Genomic DNA, 10,124 nt, shown 5'->3' with positions numbered 1-10,124 from the left:
TTACAATTGGTATTTCCCTCCTATTTATAGAGGTGGAGTTGGGCTTTGGCGCCCTTAGTCTGTCCGTATGGGCCAGTTGGGCCTCGGGAAGGGAGACCCAAGGTCATGACGCGTCCCATGCCCAAGGTCGGGTCTCCTGGGTGAGGGACCCTGGGGTCTCGCCCAGTCCACAAGTCCACAAGACACCGAGCTCAAAGCATGAGAGCTAAGTGTGTCTTTAACCAAGAAACAAGGCGAGAGCCCTAAGGATGCCGACTAAAACTTAGAAACTTAAAATCTAGAAGTAAAAAACGATGGCCAACATAGCCTGATAAATAAAGCCTTTTGCAATCGACACTTTGGACCTTCAACTGCGCCCTCTTCTTTCGGGCGACCCTAGTCCACAAGCAGGCTTGTGGCGGCGGCTTCTAGTTCGCCCGCCTCAGCATAGTTATGCACGTGCCTTGAATCGTGACACTCTGTCGCGTGTTGTGTCCATCCCACACGTCGAGCCTTGAAGTGACGCCAGGGTCAGTGAATCCACAAAATCTCAACCGCTACCTTTGACATGTCCCTTCCAGTCACGTCACAACTTTGACAATTTGAATTTTAACCAATCGGCAGCAACCGTTGCAGCTTTTCATTTAATGCGTCTTTCTCACTCCCCAGAATTTCGCAGCTGCAATCATGTCATTTCCTGACGTCATGTGGCACAACCTCTCTTTTTCCTCCACATCTCTCGGTAACCGTCCACAACTTCTTCCTACACGTTCCCCTCTGCACGTCACTCCTCGCTTATAACAGCATTATCTTACTAACCTCTTTCGTTCCTTTACGATTACGAACCTTTGCTTCTTCACCCTTACACGAACTTGTCCAGTGTTAAAATTACCTTTATTCCTTGCAATCCCTCTTCAATGACTCCAAAGCGCCAGACCAAAAGTTCCAAACGTAATGTCGTCGCTGCCACCCCTCTCCGGTGCGTTCCTCCTGTTCTCTCGTCCCCTCCAGGAGGCGTTCCTCTTGAAGAAAAGACGTCATTGCCTTCCGAACGAGGACTTGGAAAAATTTAAGTGCTCCCGCCACGAGGGCTTTGCCCGCCGGGACAATGCCTAACCAATGGCCAAGTTTGGAAAAAGAATCGTCCATTTGGGGGATTTCCACAAAATCCGGCGGATTTTGCCATGAGAAACCTCTTGACAAGCTTCTGTATGTCAGTGCCTGCTCACCCCTTGAACGCCCTTGGCTTCATCCCAAAGACGACTTCGTGGGTGCTCCTCACTTCTTTTACGTGTATGGGTATATGTTCACAAATTTGAAGATTAAATTTCCTTTTTCCCCTTTTATCTGCTCCGTTCTTCACAATATCAATGTGGCTCCTCGTCAACTTCATCCCAACAGTTGGGCCTTCCTCCGGTGTTTCGAAATTCTCTGCGACGCGATTCACCAGGAACCTGAACCTTCGACCTTCTTTTATTTCTATCGCGTATCTATCCAGCCCTCCCCGCAACGCAGCTGGGTTTCCCTGGAAGCTAGGCCTGGTCGCCAGCGCTTCAACCCTATCTGGCCTAGCATCACCGTCGATTTAGCCCAGAAATTCTTCAGGGTTGTGGTGTCCCACGAATATCCTGAGGTTTTCACACACAGAGATGGCACCACTCGATTTCCTTTCTACTAGACTAAGGGCGCGCGCCAGATAATTGACCTGTCCGAGGACTCCCTCACTCCTGAACACAAGGCTGTCGTCGACTTTCTGGCCCGTCTCGCCGTTTCAGACTGCTCTCGCGTGATTGGTAAATCTTCCTCTGCTACGCCTCTCGTTCTTTCTATTTTCTACCAGCTTACCTTTTCCTTTTTTTTTTTTTATTTTTAGGGTAAACTCACCGTGCCGATGAGGAGCTTCTGGCGGCCTTTGAGAAGAAAAATAACGTCTCCTTTCCCCCTCGAATAAATTTGAAAGGCGACAAGGCGTCTCTGCTGAGAATCCAGGCGGGCGGAAAACGGCCCCTTGGCGAGGAGGATCCTCGCCCTTCCTAAAAAAGGTTGAATTCCGGCGAGCCTTCAGGGACCATTCCAGCCCAACACGGTCTTGTCGACGGCTCACTTTCCCGTCCAACAGTTATCTTGTCGCCGCTTGGTCCAAACCTGACGTCTTCCGCCAACGCCCCTCCTCCACCTGTTCATACTTCCACCCTCTCCTCAGGTTCTGTGAGTCGAGGATTCCCGTATTCTCTAACTTTGACATCAGCCCAAATGGCGCGAATGGATGAAGTTGTTAAGCAGCGTGGTTTGGATAATGTCTCTGAAGGGGCTGTGGCGGGAGTGCTCCACGCGTTCCACTGCTATAGGCGCTCCGCCCAGGATGCTGACGAATTACGATCCGAAGTGGCGCGCCTCCGCGCTCTCAATTCTCAACTTGCTGAGGATTGCGAAGTGCTCACCGCTCAACTGATCGCCAAGCAAAAATCATTTTCCAAAGAACTAGCCGAGCAGTCCGCTCGTGCTGAAGTTAGCTTAGAGTTCCGAGATAGGAGGATTTCTGAATTAGAGAAAACTCTTGCAGAGCTGTGGCAGGAGGCGCAGCTAGAATCGAGCGCGAAAGCAGACCAAATAGCTTTGATGGAGGCCGACCTTGAAAACCTTCGATCTGACCTGGCGAAGAAAGATGATCTTCTATCTTCAGCGAAGACTTAAGCCCTTCTTGACGCGAAGGCCTTAGAAGAAAGATTGAGGTCAGAGGCTGCTGTTGCTGCCGCTTCTGAACGCGGCCGAGGCTTCTTCCTTGCCAAAGCCTAAGTCGAACATCTCCATCCTCTGATTGCTCTCAGCCAGATGGGAGCATTTAAGAGGGTTACACCCACAGGATTGGTCGGGTCCAACGATCCTCCAGGCTTTGTTGCCGAGCGTTTCCTGACGGAAGAACACGTAGAGCCAACTCAAAATGTTAGGAGTCCTTAGATTATCTTTGTTATCTTTGTACCAAGGGTCTTCCTTTTCTTCTCTTCTTTTTTTTCTTTTTTTTAACGAGGACCCCAAGTTTTTACTGCTTTTGCTATGAGTCTTAATTGTACGCCTCCCGCCGGGAAATAAACTATGCGGGACGTTCCTCTTAGGGAATTTCAAACGTCTGCCCAAGTGCTTCTTCCCCACGTTCCAATGGTTCATTGTTGACCACCGGCCACGAACGCTCAAGCCTTTATTGCAAGTCGCTCCTTTTCTAAGAAAAACTCCTCGAGAAACTGCTCCATCAATAACTTCCGGAGACTGAACCGGGCTTATAAATAAGAACCAAAACGCACAATCTTCACATCTCATCTGCTTTCTAAAACATCAAGGAAATGGCATCCTACATTGCCTGTTTGGAAGAGCTCAGGAAGAAAGTTTTTGATGAAGACCTCTTCATCAACGTCAGGCATCCGGAAGATCCCAACGTCTACGACCTGACCAACAAACTGTTGGGAATGGATCTGAGTTCTGAGATGAACGCTATCCTCAGAGATTTTCTCTGCTTCGTGGAGGAAATTCAAGAGCTCTGCCGGCGGGAGCTGGATCTGCTAGAGGAGAAAGAAACGGTTCGATCCCCACAGACGGCGCCAAATGTTCCGTGCTAGAACATAGAGAGGGAAGGTAGTACCCAAAGTGTGAAGAAAGTGATGTGAATGCTTAGAGAGAGAGAGAGAGGAACTCTAACCGCTTAGAGAGAGAAAATATAACTGAATTTCAATGCTATTATTTCTCAAATGACTCAAATGAGCTAAGAGTCCCTTACAATTGGTATTTCCCTCCTATTTATAGAGGTGGAGTTGGGCTTTGGCGCCCTTAGTATGTCCGTATGGGCCAGTTGGGCCTCGGGAAGGGAGGCCCAAGGTCATGACGCGTCCCACGCCCAAGGTCGGGTCTCCTGGGCGAGAGACCCTGGGGTTTCGCCCAGTCCATTATGTGTTTTTGTGGTTTTTTGGTATCAGGTTACTTCTAAACAATATTGTTGTATCTTGCGTGGGGTGGTTCTCATGGCACATATTATTATTTTGACAATTTGACCTGTCAGATTGAAGATCAATGGTTCTTGAACAACATATCAAAATTTATGCCCGATCCAATGGTTAACGATTTCATACGGGTTTTTTTAACAAATGAGGTCAAAGTTGTCATCTGCATGAAACGAGCACCAGAGAAGCTTCTGGCAATGGAGGGCCAGTGCAGCTGTGTCAGGCCACTAGTCTTCAACACATATGCCCCACTAAGCCAGCGCAACTGCGTTGGGTTTGTGATTTTACACCAGATTTCACCCATGTTCACTATTTAACCTAGTTTTGCAAGAGGGGAAATGGGCAACAAAATGGATAATCAAGGAAGGATACTTTGGAGATAATTAAGCTCTTCTAGGGCAATGATTTTATCATTCTAGTTCATTTATGATATTCTCTATTTCTTTTGCTTTAGTTCCATGTTTGTCATGAGTAACTAAACTCTTTTGTACTAGAGATGATGTAGTTTTCTATTAGTTATGCTTTGATACATTCTTGGATATATATCAATCATTCTTTTTTATCTATGGTTCTCTTCTTTATTATATTGAACATGAATGCATATGAGTTACCTTTCTATTTTCTACGCAATTGGGACTGGTATAATTAGGGATTTGGGAAGATATTGAATAAGAGAATTTCTATACCTTAGGGATACAGGTGGAATTATTTGTGTTGGTCTGAATAAGAATCGTGTTTTATCTTCAATTAACTAAGATTAGGTACTGAGGAATTAGTTATCACTAGTTAATTGAAAGGTGTGCTTACTTAAGGAATTAGTAAGTGTATAATTAGGCAAAGCACCTTAGATGAATTGAACTGATGTATTATATAATCAGAGTGGGTAGAAGCATAGCGAGTAGTTAACGAAGTCAATTCTCTAGTAAGTTTTCTCCAATGTTTTTACCAACAAGTTTAATCACTTTCGTTTTATTTTCTACAATCTTTGAAACAATCAACATTTATTTTCTCTTTAATTTTTGTCCTTTCATTACGAAATGAGTGAATTTAGAGTGTAAGCTACTGCAATCCTCGTAGATCGATATTATTACTTCAAGAAAGTTTGTACACTTGTAGCTAGCTATAAATCACCACCTTTATCACCACCACAACCACATCCATTGTCGTTGCCATCACTATCGTTGCCACCTCCACCCTCTATCACAATTGTTGCCACACCTGCCGCCCCTAGGTAACATCGACCTTTACTACTTGCCCCTACAGAATCTTGTCTCTTCTACAACCCACTGTCGTTAATTTACAAAGTTGATGATTGTAGTGACTAAAATGACGCCATAAGTGCTTAATAACAAGAAAAAAACGCAATTGAACATATATTCATGGTTTCTTTTCCTTCAATGAGGTTTTAAAACATATTTTCACTATCCCAAAAGGGAGAAATGGGTTCCCAGACAGAATGACACTTCATTTCATAAAATAAAATCATACTCAGAAGGAGAAAATATGTTCAAACAAGTGCTTAGTGGATTTCCATTTTCCCACAAATACAAGAGACTGTTAGGTGGGGGTATATGCGTATTTTGTTTTATAATTTAAAAACTGACAACTTTTTTTCAATGATCTTGAGTACTTTTTACATGATTAAATCACCCAAAAATAGAAATACTCAGGGTCCCTATTGAAGTAGGAAAAAATAGAATTAATTGTACTCCACACTACACCCAAAAATAACACTTTGGGCCCTATAAAATCTGACTCACATACTCTCCTTCGACCACAATATCATACTCACATACTCTGTAGTTAACATTTCACCCTCAACCATTCACAACAATTCCGGGCCCTTTCCTTTTTCATTTTCACCTCCTCCTAGACTCTACGGTTGCATAGACGCAGCCTCCGCCACTAACCCTTAGTTTATTTTAAAGGACATGATTGAGTTATCATATCCTACGATACAACAATCACTAGATTAGAGTAGGGTATATATGTTATTATATTTTATCTTTTTACCCTTCCCAACAAACAAGTTACAAAAGAAACTACACAATTATTAGATCATTAGTCCTGAATTTTGCATGGCAAAAGATTCCAATCTAACTAACTATACTATTTCACTATAGATACATATTGGGCTGCTCGAGGCTTTAAGCTACTATGACATGAAATTAAAAATCATTGTGTGGTGTTAATTTAGGAAATTTTGGTCATTTGTACACAACTTCTACACAGTTCCTGCACAAGCAAAACCTAGTTTTGAAGCTAGTGGATAACTTGAGTGTTTGTGAGAAGGGTTAAGACCGGTTGTGCTTGAATTTCATCTGGCCCTAAATATTGATTGTGTTAGATTTTTAAACCAAAACTCATTCCTAAACCCAATGAAACCCAATGAGGTGCTGGTTTAATGGACATGACCCACGACCAAATAATGGTAGGGTCTTGTACGCCCCTATATTTTTTTTTTTCACTTTTTACCTTGATTTTAAGTTTCATATTTTCCAATACATATTTGTTTATTTTATAAAACATCACTCATTATAATTATATGATTTATACTTAAATTTTAAATAAAGGAAGTTTATCATTTCCTTTAAACATTTTCCATAAAATAGGTTAACTAGACTATATCATTTGTTTGTTTGTGTACTTTTAGATATATATATATTAAGGCACACTTATTATTCGTATTTGTAATAGTAATTAGTATTCAGTTACATCAGTTATAAAATAATTGTTAGTTTATTCAGTTTTCAAATATTTACCATAAAAAACAACTCAAAGTCCACAATTATCTGAGAAAGCAGAAGGTATAAAGTTCATGCAAGTATAACATGAAATAAAAAATCATTGTGTGATGGTAATTTACAAAATTCTAATCATCCGTTCATAATTTTGGTACATGCAAAGTCTTATTTCGAAGCTAGTGGGCAATTTGAGGTGTTTGTGTGACGCGTTGGGATATGTTGTGCTAATTTTTCACTTGACCTTGAATATTGGACGTGTCAAATTTTTAAATCTGAACCCATCCCTAGATTTATTGAAACCTGACATGTGTATAAGGAGCATGCAACAATGATATATACATACCTCATTTTCTAAACACTTCATTTTAACCTATTTTTATTTTTATCTCTCTCCTCTTATCATCTATCACATCTAATAATCTATCTCTCTTACTTTTTCTTTTCTTCCTATCTCTCTCTTCAATCCACATTTTTCCACCTCAAAGAAAGGTGTGAAAGAAACATTATTCAGGAGCATAGCCACGATAGATTAATTGTCAGGTCATGTACACTCCTTTAATTTATTATGTCACTTTTTTTTACCTTGATTTAAAATCAATAACTACTAAATTTCTTGCTTGCGAATATAAATTTATTTATTTTATTAAACCTTCACTCATTATAATTATATAATTTGTATTTAAATTATAAATAAAGGAAATTATCATGAAAAATGTTAACTACACAATATTTTTGTTGATTTTTTTTTATTTTTAGATATGTAATAATTAGTATTTGTTATAATTAGTTATCAGTAAATTATTAAACATTTGTTAATTTTATTCATTTTTTAATATTTATCATAAAAAAACTCATAATCAACAATTATCTAAGAAAACAGATGGTGTAAACTTGATGCAAATATGACATGAAATTGAAAATCATTGTGTGATGTTTTTCTTTTTGAAAGACATCATGGTATGATGTTAATTTATGAAAATTTTAATCCCATATGCACAATTCCTATACATGTCAAGCCATATTTTAAAGCTAGTGGGTAACTTGAGGTGTTTGTGAGACAAATTGATTTGAATTGTGTTTGTATTTTACCCGACCATAATATTAAACATGCCAAATTTTTAACCTGAAACTATCTCTATGTATCCAATGAATCTTGATAAGGTGCATATTTAGTGGACATGAATCATGACCGATTAACGATGAGGGCCAATACACCCATATCAATTACTATGTCACCTTTTACCCTGATTTAAATTTTTTTTGTACATCAAAGATATAAATTATACCCTCCAGGGATTGATCCCTGGACCTTCCCCTCCCAACCCACATGTCCCCCAACTTTTACCACTTGAGTTATCATTTGGGGACACCTTGATTTTAAAATAAAAAAACTTCTAAACTTTATTTTTGCGAATATAAATTTGTTTCTTTTGTTAAACTTTATTTTTGCAAATATAAATTTGTTTCACTTATTTAAACTTTAACCAAAGGAAGTTTATAATTTACTTTAAACATTTTTTCATAGAAAAGATACCTAGACTACATTATTTGTTTGTTTTTTATATTTAGATATATTAAGGCATGCAGATTATTGCTACTTGTAATAGTAATTAGTAATCTTTTTTTTGAAAAGAAAAGATTGTATTAAGAGAGAGTACAAGTGTTATTTTATAATTTTTTTGTTTTTTATTTTTCAATATTTATAATTGAAAGCAACCTAGAATACAAGATTACCTATTAAAATGGGAGGTATAATTTTTTTTTTGAAAGACAAATATATTAGGGTTAATCGTCTACTTGGTCCCTGTCTTTGTCTCGCCGTCTGAAATTAGTCCCTCCCCGGAAAATTTGCAAATCTGGGTCCTCTCGTTTGCAATAAGTCTGGAGCAGGTCCTCGCCGGAGCTCCGGGCTCCGGCGACTGGTGATTTGGCTAGCTGACTGGGCTAATGTTGATTATGTGGATTTTTTTAAAAAAATAATAAATAAAAAACAAAAACAGGTCAAAAATTTTAATTTATTTAAAAAAATAAAAACAATTATTTTAATCTAAATTCAATTAAAAAAATCTAAATTCATCTTCATCAACATGAAACTTCTTCAACATCATGTTTTTCATCTACTTTTTTTTACATTGATCTCATCTTCATTTTCTTCATCATCTTCTTCAAAACATTATAACCCTAACAATAAACAAAATAAAATCCCAAAAACACCAAATCTAATTTCCCAGGGTCTTCATCATCATAACCAAGAGTCCAGAAATAATCAAAATCCAGAAAACTAAACTCATCCCCACCATAACCGCCCCAAACATGTACATAACATGAAAAAGAAACTCAGGAGAACCCAGAAGTGGTGGGGGTGGCCGAGAAACCTAGAGATGGTGGTGGTTCTGTTCCTCTTCCTCACTGCACCATAAATCGTCTTTCTTTTCCTCTTATTTTCCCCAACAATTTGCAGAGCAAAGAAGGTGAAGTCCAAAATGAACCAGTTGCAACATAAACCCAGAACACCAACCCCAACAACATCAACCCCAATCCCCTCATTCCCCTATCTCCTCCCACTCTCCCCAACCCAAACCCATCAGCAGCAACCTCTGACCCAAAGCAAATCATAGATAAAAAAGGGAAAGGAGCAAAGGAAGAAGGTGAAGAAACGGTTGCTGTGTTCTCTGGATTGAAGGAGAAGCGGAAATCTGGATCAATGAAGGTGAACCCAAAAACTAGATCGAAGGGGGTGAAGCTGAAATCTGGACCAAAGCAGCCAATCCCTCGCACTATCGATCTCCTCGTCACCAACAAGGGATCCGACGCCTCTAGCCTCCATCATCGTCGTGAGCCCCTTGGGTCGAATCCTTGCTCATCTTCCCACCCTTGAGTCAGTGATCCGCCACACCTCTGATCTCATGGTTGAAGGCGTCGACAAACCCTCCGCCGATGGTCATGGAAGGCGCCGTCAAACCCTCCGCCGCGAGCGATTCGCCCTCCGTCGCACCAAGCCATCGCACCCAGCCTATCCCTCTCATTTTCTTCCTTCGTCCTCCGTCGCACTCAGATTCAGATCCAGATCGTTGTTGCAGTGGTGGTGGCTGTTGGGGTTGGTGGTGGTGAAGAAGAAGAGAGGATGGAGAAAAAGAAGAAGAAGAAGAACACGATCTATGAATGAGGAAAGGAGATGACATTGAAGAAGAAGAAACTGTCAAATTGAACACGATCTATCTAATTTGGGTTGCAGAATGTGAACCCTAATTTGATTGGGAATTTGGGTTGATGGAAATTAATTTGTGGAATTAATTTTGTTAATTAATTTAGGGTTATTTTCATTAATTGGAAATTGTATTTTTTTTTATTTTTTTTTCCTTGACACGTCAGCCTCATTTATCCAGTCAGCATGCATATTCATCACTCGCCG

Source organism: Lotus japonicus, chromosome 3, assembly GCF_012489685.1.
Source record: "Lotus japonicus ecotype B-129 chromosome 3, LjGifu_v1.2".
NCBI lineage: Eukaryota > Viridiplantae > Streptophyta > Magnoliopsida > Fabales > Fabaceae > Lotus > Lotus japonicus.
Note: the sequence above shows the minus strand (reverse complement) of the source record.